We start from the raw sequence: 9,137 nt of genomic DNA on the forward strand, positions 1-9,137 counted from the left end.
AGGCCTATCTGTACTTGTTACCCAAACTGAAACACAGAGAGAAAAAAATGAGAGAAAAGAACAAAGCCTCAATCCCCTGTGGAAGGAACAGTATAAACAGCTCAAACGTGTTGGTACTTTACGCCCCAGGAAAAAATATCAATGAAAAAGAATGGACAGAAAATATATTTGAAGGAATATTGGCAGAAAATAACTCAAATTATCTGAAACAGCAATCTGCAGATCCAGAAAACACAGCAAAACCTGAACAGGATAATGACAAAGAAAGCCACCCAAGGTCCCTGGGAGCAAGTTGTTGAAAAACGAAGATAAAAAAGCAGCCAGATACAAAAAGGGATTTATTCCACATCGGGAACAATGATAAAACTGTCAGAGGATATTTTGTCACAAAAATAACAATAGCGTCAGAAGAAAATGTCACTGAATAAAAACTCTGTCAAATTAAAAATAAATCTAGCAAAACCATCTTTCAAAGATGGAGAATAAATAAAGACATTTTAAGATGAATTAAAGCTAAATAAATCTGTCCCCAGCAGATCCGCACCTGAAGAAATGTTAAAGGAGGTCCTTCGGGCTGAAGAGAGATTATACTGGAAAGAATCACGGTGCCGGAAGTATAACGAACACTAGAAATAGTAAATCTGAGGACACGGGAAAGCAATTATTTCCCTTTCTTCTGTTACGTTCTTCAAAAGTTAACTGACTATTTAAAACAACAATAGCAACAAAATATGGTGAGTTTTACCACCTAAAATGTAAGTGGAGGAGACCAGCAGACAGGGAAGGAGAATCTGAGAGTGATGTACAGCGTCCTGAAGGTCTTACGTGACAGACGTATAAGGCTGCCTCAGAGAAAACTGTAAAAACACAAAGATGAATGTCGTGGTTTTGAGGGACACCACTGAAAGGGAACTAATACAGCCCCAAAGTCAATAGCGGGACAGAAAGGATAATAAGGGGACACAGGAGCACGACTGCGAAAGGACACAAGCGCTGGATGGGGAGGAAATCCCGCCATACTGAGAGGGAGGCTCCTTGGCTGTGAGCCCCTGAAAAGGCGCTGGGGCTGCAGACTTGGCTGTTGACAAACCCCCGCCCGCCGAGCCTGCGCTGAGAGCTTGGGAAGCGTGTGACTGAGCCCCGGGCGGGGAGGATGCTGGGGTCTCCCAGCTTGTCACTTGCATCCAATAAGCCACATCTGAAGAGTCTTTAGAAGTGTATTTTTGAGCCAAAAATGCCCATTCTAAATGAAACCAGCACAGTTACTCAGTTCCTCTGCCCCAGAACACACACACACCTGTGTCAGATTCACACCAACACAAGTGCCTGTGATGTGAACGCTGAACACATTTTCAGATCACGTGCAATCTCCTGTATAGTTTACCCATGTGCACTTACAACTTCACCACGAAATACAGAAGGTTTAAGTACGTTTGATGACAAACCGACACAACACGTGAATGTCCTGACACGGATACAGAGCAGCTCCCTCCCAGGGTCTCCACACCATCCTCTCAGGTCACATCGCTTCCCACAACTGCTCACCTTATTTCTGTCAGTTTACTTGCCCATGTCTCACTATTTAGATATCTGAATTGTTTCCAGTTTCCCACTCTGACCAGTTAAGCTGCAGTGAACGTCCTCTACGTAGTTCCCCGTGACTGTACTGGTGTTACTCTAAGGTAATTCCTACAACTGGAGCTGCTGTTTGAAAGCAGGGGCACATAACAGTTGTAATGGACACAATAAAATGGCTCTTCAGATGGGCTGTGTAAATTTATACTCCAATAGCCTGTTCGTAAGATCCACATCCTTGACAATTCTACGTTCAGATTTGTTCATTTTTATAAAATGATGGGCTATGAACTGAGAAACTATGAACTGAGAAACTGGAACTGAGAAAAACTTTGGGCAAAAACTAAAGAAATTTGAAAAAGTATGGACTTTAGTTCATCATAATTACCAATGCTGTCCATCAATCATAACATACACTACCCCACTGCAAGATATTAATAATAGGAGAACCTGGGTGTGAAGTGTATAGAAACTCACCCAAAGATCTTTGCTACCTTTCTGTAAATCTAAAATTATTCCAAAATTTTTAAAAGTTTATTTTCTTTTTTTTTTTTTTTTTTGTACGCGGGCCTCTCACTGTTGTGGCCTCTCCCGTTGTGGAGCACAGGCTCTGGACGCACAGGCTCAGTGGCCATGGCTCACTGGCCCAGCCACTCCGCGGCATGTGGGATCTTCCCGGACCTGGGCACGAACCCGTGTCCCCTGCATCGGCAGGCAGACTCTCAACCACTGCGCCACCAGGGAAGCCCTAAAAGTTTATTTTCAAAACTGGTTTATGATCTATAAAATACTTTACAAATATAAAGTACTCTATAGCCCATTATAAATTGATATGGAGTTTATAATCCTTTATTGTTTGTTTTTGCTATAATATCACAAATGGATTAGTGTAAGCTTTCTTAAAGTTTATCTTTTTAATGTACTGATTTGAATTTCATTTTACTGTTACTTTTCCAGAGGCTGACAAGGGAAAAAGAAGAATTAAAATTTTTGTAGATCTGCAATTTTCCATAAATCGCCAAGTAATAAAAACATCAGCAAAAAATTAAAGATAGTAATTTAGTCTAGCTTTATTACTAATGCATGAGAAATGCATTTAAGCAATTTAAATTAATAGCATAAGTGTTACAGCAATAAAGCTGTTCCCTTCTTTCTAAGTCAAATATATACATTTTATAACAGAACTGTAGCATTTAGAATTCATAGTAGACAACTGTTAAAATCACTGTGGAGCTGCACCCAGATTGGATAACATTTCACTCCCTCCCCTTCTCAGCCCTGCCATGGACTTGTCAAATGGCGTGGCCTCTGGATTTCTATGATCTTTGCTCTTATAACTTAAGAGCAAACAGCTGGGTTTAAATTTATTAGATTTCTTGAATTAATATCATTTCTCTCTCCTATGCAAGCTAATAGGTCAACAAAGAGAGGAAATCTTCCAGAAAGTCCAAGTGGAATGTATTTGTGTGCATGCATGTTGACACCCACAAATGTTACTGCACACCGTGTTTCTTCCTTTACGGACGTGCCTTCAGCCCCTCCGGATTTACAAAGAGCATCAGGAGGCCGGCTCTGCACGATGTGAGTTAACAACTCTGACGAAGAAAAACAAAACAAACCTCCCTCTGCAGCTGAAGTCAACAGAGAGCAAACTGCTTCCTGGCTGCCCTGTGCGTGGCTGTGTTCTTATAGGTGGGACAGAGACCCTCCTCTGAGGCCCCACCTCCAAATACAGTCACATCCCGGGGTTAGGACTTCAACACACACATTTGGAGGGGACACGATTCAGTCCATAACCCTCTGGCTCTCAAATTAAGGCCAAGAATCCATTTTTAAAAACAATCCCTGTACAGTCGTGTTTATTGCTTCAAACAGACAGATGTTGCCGCTAAGTAACAGTTCCCACTAAATATTTAGAACTGAAAACCAAAATGTTATATGCTTCTGAATACAGCTATTTTACAAGCAAAGTATCATTTCTGATTCCTTGTGGAGATCAGATCTGTTGTACAATGGGCTTATTCCTTCTGTGAATGGGGCTTATTTACAGCCAAATGACAGAAGGCGTTGAAGAGAGACAAACAGCAGGAGGACAGGTGTTCTGCCCTAAATCAGATACATAACAAACACGAATGCTGCCTACATTCATCAGAAGCTAAAGGTAATCTTCTATTTTACTTTTTTGACATAATCTCATGAAGTAATAGTAAACAAAATGTTAGCATAAAGACAAATGGACTCAATAAAGTATTAATTCCCCAAATGCTGATGCTCTTCACCCTCTTCTAACAAAATGCGTGTTTCCCTTTAAAAACATAAATGAATATATGCCCAGCTTTCAGGCTCCTCAGTCGGCCAGCGACCTGGGAAGGCATCTCGGCCTTTCAGAGACCATCCTGACACTAACTAGCGGACAACGTGTGGATCTTAAGATGCCCGCAGCCTGTCGCCTGCCATTTCAATGTATTCCTGTGAAACAGATACGAGTGTTTGAGAAGATATCCTTCTGCTTCCACTTTAAGTTGAATTCTGATACATTTGGGAGAAAACATATCTCAGTTTCATCAGGGCATTTGGGAGAAAACATATCTCAGTTTCATCAGGGTTTCAAACTCCAGTGTTCAGAGCCTAAGTGCAGGCAAGACAACTTCTGAAGCCTCATCACATCTTTAAAGCACACCCATCTCTGCTGCGGTGATTGCACTGAGCCCTTGGCTTCAGCCCCAGTAGAGGCTGTTTGTACAATCATCACGGGTAGAGAATCTACACGGAGCCTCAAGCTCTCAATTAGAAGCACATCTGCCATAAGGAAGCACCCCCCCCCCCGAAGTGCTGGGTCCCAGGGATCCTTCCAGAGAACTAGGAACATTCACAGAGGAGCATCCTCCCCAAACAGAGACCACGAATGGACACACCAGTGCTGCTGTCCTGGAGGTTCTCTTCAGAGGATATCGGGATGAAACTAAGGCGCCCAAGTCCTAGATTGAATTCTAACAGGAATCATTGAACACCTGAGGGCTTCCAAAGTCAACTGATAAAACCACTTGGATGAGAATCTGCCACAAAGAGAAAAGAAGTCCAGGAATCGAATGTCGGAGAAATCTGAAGGTCCTGCAGAGGACTTACGCTCCCTCGTTTCCACACGCCCACAGGCAGGTCCTGCTGCCACTCCATCCTCACGGACACCCAGTCCAGCCCACCTCCCTGACACGCATCCACAGCCTCCCTCACCCCTCCCTGGATGGGGTCTCTTCACCGTGCCCCTACCTGCAAGTGTTCCACAAACCAAAGAGAGTGAACAGAGCCATCAAGCCACGCCTCTCCCACGTGCCAGATCCAGGCATCCTTTCCTGAGCCATCAGACACAGGCTAAGTTCATCACCCCACCTGCTCAGCCCAACGCCCCCTATTTTCTGCTTCACCCCAGCTTCTTGCTGATGTGTGTGAATCACCGACCTGCTCCCAGTCGGAGGCTGAGGTTTGCTGTCCCCTCTGCCCAAGATGCTCTTTTTCTCCACCACTCAGTGGCTCCCTGGTTTCCCAAAGGTCCCCTCCTCCCAGGATCTGGGCATGAAATGCGAGCTTGAAGTTCTAAAGTGGTCTCAAAGCCACTGTGCTGGCAGCTTTCTGTCTCACATACATGGCTCACGAGAGCCATGAACTCAAGTAACTCTCCCAAGATAACACCACAGTCACAGGAATGTGATGAGAAAACGTGGGGTAACCACCTTGGTGCTTCTGAGGCACCCCCCTGACGCTACTAAGACAGGGATGTGTGGGTAGAGGGCAAGCAAGTCGACGGCGTTGCTGCAGGTGAGACGGGCATCTGGTCTCCACTGCATCCCATGTCCTTTCCTGCAGCCTCTGGGTAACACTGCCATTACCAAAGCATTTCCTCTTTTCTTTCTTCCTAATGCAGTTTTCAGTGTGGCTTTCTGTACAGGCACGGCTGCTGTGTTCCATGGTGCTCTGTTGAATGGGGTTTTATATATAAAAACAATATATGTATGAATCAGGAATTGGTAGCATTTTAAAGGCTGCCAAATTTCACTCTAACCAGGAAGAACACTGCTGGAAATTTCAATACGGAAGAGAAATATATTGATGAAATGATTCTCTCTCCTCAAATGTACACTCAGTATTTCTTCTGCTGTAGAATTTGTCACAAAATCACTAATGTCCTTCTGGAATGACTTACTCTCCATCTGTCTGCATCTCCTTATCCCTGAAAGGCTAGACCAGAGGGAACCTCTGAGGGTCCGGTGCAGAGAGAGGAGGGCGCACCGGATAGGAGGCTGCTTTGTGCACAGAAGTGGGGGGCTTGCCCGTTCTGACCAGGACCCTCAGCCCAACAGCCATGGCTGTGCTGAATGTCAGGTGGGTCTGCAGGTGTAGGAACGAGGCGCCCCCAACCTAAGGGTGTAGGAAGGCGGCCCTGCCAGCATGGGCTAGCGCAAAGGGCCAAGCAGGTAACTGGATGGAAAAAAACGCGTCTGACAAGCCTGTGTGTGGTGGGAGAGTAATGGCCCCCAAGTATGACCAAGTTCTAATTCCCGAAACCTCTGAATATGTCACCTTAGGTAGCAAAAGGGAATTTTCAGATGTCACAAAGGATATGGACATGGATACGGGGAGATTATTCTGGTGGGTGAGTTTTAAAAGCAGAGGTCAGCTGCGGTCAGAGAGAAGTGACCACAGAAGAAAGGTCAGAGGTGAGGGGCGTTGTTGACTCAAAACAGAGCCAGGGACTTGAGCCAAGGCTGCGGGCGCCACTGGAGCCCAGGAAAGGCAGGAAGAGACCCCCAGAGCCTCCGGGGGCCAGCCCTGCACACACCTTAGCTTTAACCCAGTGAGACCGAGTCCAACTTCTGACCTCCATGACTGTAAGATGACAAATTCGTGTTGTTTGAGCCACTAAGTCTGTGGTTATCTGTTAAGGTAGCAAAAAAACAAACACACATGATGCGAAAAATACCAAAAAATACATATGATATAAAAGAAGCAGGTACTTTGTCTGATTTTTGCTAATGCAAAAACAGAGGCTAAATTTCATCATGAATCTAGATTTTTAGAGAGGTCATAAATATAAATGTTATATGAACTACCTCAATTATTAAATATTGGAGGAACGCTTTGGGAAGGATCAATCATGATGAGAATCAAACAAAACACATTTGCACAGGGTTGGTTATCAAAACCAGGAAATGTCTGCTTCACGGTCTTAGTACAGTCCCTACTTTGTGTCACTCCTTGACTTTCTTCTCTTAAAAGGAGAATATTTTTATCTAAGTGCATGCAGGAAATCTGTGAAGGACTCTTCTTTGTAACTTGGCACATCTGTTGTAGTAAATGAAACTCTCTGCTGGAAAAAGTTCTAATGCCTTTGAAATTAAAACATTTGGTCAAACCTGCAAGAATCTTTAGGCGCTGTCTTTAATCACAGGAGTATAAGATGGTGTATGCAGCTTACAGAAGGATGACAGAGCCCCAGGGATTCTTATAAACTGGGGACTCCAGGGACCCAGATGTGCCTGACCCAGGGGAGAAACTCATCTCCTGGATTTTAAGGAACACGTCTATTAGCAGGTGCTTAGCTAATGAATTTTAGTAAACATGTTTATCAAAATTTATTTTTAAAAGTGTAATATTTTGAGAACTTGTCATATCTAGTTAATGACAGACTGCTTACACCTCCTGCAAATTATGTGAATATTGCTTCAGTGCACATGTATTCTCTTATCATAATCTCACTAAGAGTGGGAACTCTGTCTCTTATTCTTTTGGTTTCTCTTGAAGCGAAGGATGTGGGGTTCTACCTGAGATGTGTTAAACTGCTTGGTCACTAAACACACGTGCACGCACATGACCTCTTCCTTCAAACATTTTCTTGACTTTTCATTATCAACAGTTAATTAATTCTCTCTAGAGTGGCCATGAGGGGCCTAAATTAAACCCTCGGAAGGAACTAGTATTTACTGCAAATCAAGCCTTCGGCTCTAAATCACAAACACCATAGCAATTCCCCATCATTTGGGATGTGACGTGTAGTTGATTTCCAGTAGAATTCCCCTCTGAAGACCACCCTCCGCTTCTTCTGGCCCCTCACTCCTCCCTGCCCTTTTATTTCTCGGTCAAGGGCACAGGGTGCTCCCCGTGACAACGGCTGAACCCCTCAGAGGCATCGGCTCCCTCCCTCTGTGCCCCCAGCAGCAGCTCACGCATCACACCTTTTCTCCCTCTCCCTCCCAGGCGGCCTCACCGCTCACGCGGCTCCGTAGCCCCTCCAGAAACGATGCGGGTCACAGCCACGTCCTCCAGGGAGCTCTCCTGCCTTCATTAATGATTTCCAAGGTTTTGATTATTTTTGAATGAATGCTCACCAGCTCAGTAGCCTAACGGATAAAACCAAGAGAAGGAGAGAGCCTCCGGCTGAAGCCGGGACGGTGGGAGGAGGGCTGGGGGAGGGGTGGGAGGAGGGTTGGGGGAGGGGTGGGAGGAGGGTCGGGGGAGGGGGGTCACCCGCCGTCGGGCCGCCGCACAGGCCCGAGGCCCCGGGGTAAGGCCGGCCCTCCGCTGCACTCGCACCGCCCTCTGCCTTCCGCCCCGCCCGGAAGGTCCCGCCCCGAACCGGGCGAGCAGGGCGCCCGCTCCTCCCACTGCGCCTCCGGAGAGGAGACCTGGCGCTTCCCGCTGCAGAGTCCCGGTCCGTGGAGCTCGCGGCCGCCCTGTGCCTCCCCGGCCTCGCGTGCGGACCCCGGACACTCAGCCTGTTAGAGCTGACTCCGGCGAGACGGGGCGTGAGTAACAGGCGTTCTAAATGTGAGGGAACGGACACACAAAGGGATGTTCCGACCGCAGAAGGAGGCTGGTGCGGACGCGGGCCGTGCGTTCCGAGTTGCCCCAAGTGCCCTTCGTCCTTCTGCAGCGTGCTTCTCAAATTCTTGCACCGGCATTGCTCTTCCAATTTCCTGGCCACGTATGTTCAAGGCATATGGAAACGGGACGTAACATTCTGACACAAACTGTTGAGGGGCCCCTCCTGCTGCTTCTGCACCGTTCCCGGCATCCCAGCCGATGTCATGAGAGCATTCCGGGAGCACCGTCACGGAAACACGCCACGTGGGCGTCCTGTCCAGGGTGGAGGTGACAACACAGCCGGGATGTGAGCCGTTCTAACGTCTGCACGCCGCACGCCAGGCCAGTGAACTGGAGACGAGGTGTTGAGCAAGGAACGCGACTTCATCCGGAAAGCCGGCGGACCGAGGAGATGCAGACCAGTGTCTCTAAATAACCGTCTTAGCGGGGTCTGGATGCCAGTTTCCTTTACAGAATCAGAGAGGGGGAGGAGGTGAGGAAGTAAAGTAAAAAGGCCGTAAGTTTTGCAAATATCCCCTGGAACGGCCAGCCTCGGGGAGGGGATGGGTCCGTTTCTTCTTTCTTGCAGCCATCCGCAGGGGGCAGGGTCCAGATGTTTCCCTGAACAAAGACACTTTGGTTTAACGTTCAGGCAGAGGGGCGGGGTTCCCCGAGGCAGGTCATTATGTATAGACAGTATCCTTTCA

The 9,137-nt window shown here is 46.8% G+C and overlaps 1 long non-coding RNA gene across 1 annotated transcript; it reads right to left on the bottom strand.

Moving 5' to 3' along the window:
- Window positions 1-2,766: 2,766 nt before the first annotated feature.
- On the bottom strand, window positions 2,767-8,014 carry LOC309815630. Its single transcript, XR_014295906.1, has 3 exons — window positions 7,835-8,014; window positions 6,410-6,505; window positions 2,767-5,544 (listed from the first exon to the last, which is right to left on the bottom strand). It is a non-coding gene; the product is annotated as an uncharacterized lncRNA (long non-coding RNA).
- Between the last annotated feature and the right edge of the window lie 1,123 nt (window positions 8,015-9,137).

Source organism: Mesoplodon mirus (assembly GCF_964341445.2).
Source record: "Mesoplodon mirus genome assembly, chromosome: 14".
Classification (NCBI taxonomy): Eukaryota; Metazoa; Chordata; class Mammalia; order Artiodactyla; family Ziphiidae; genus Mesoplodon; species Mesoplodon mirus.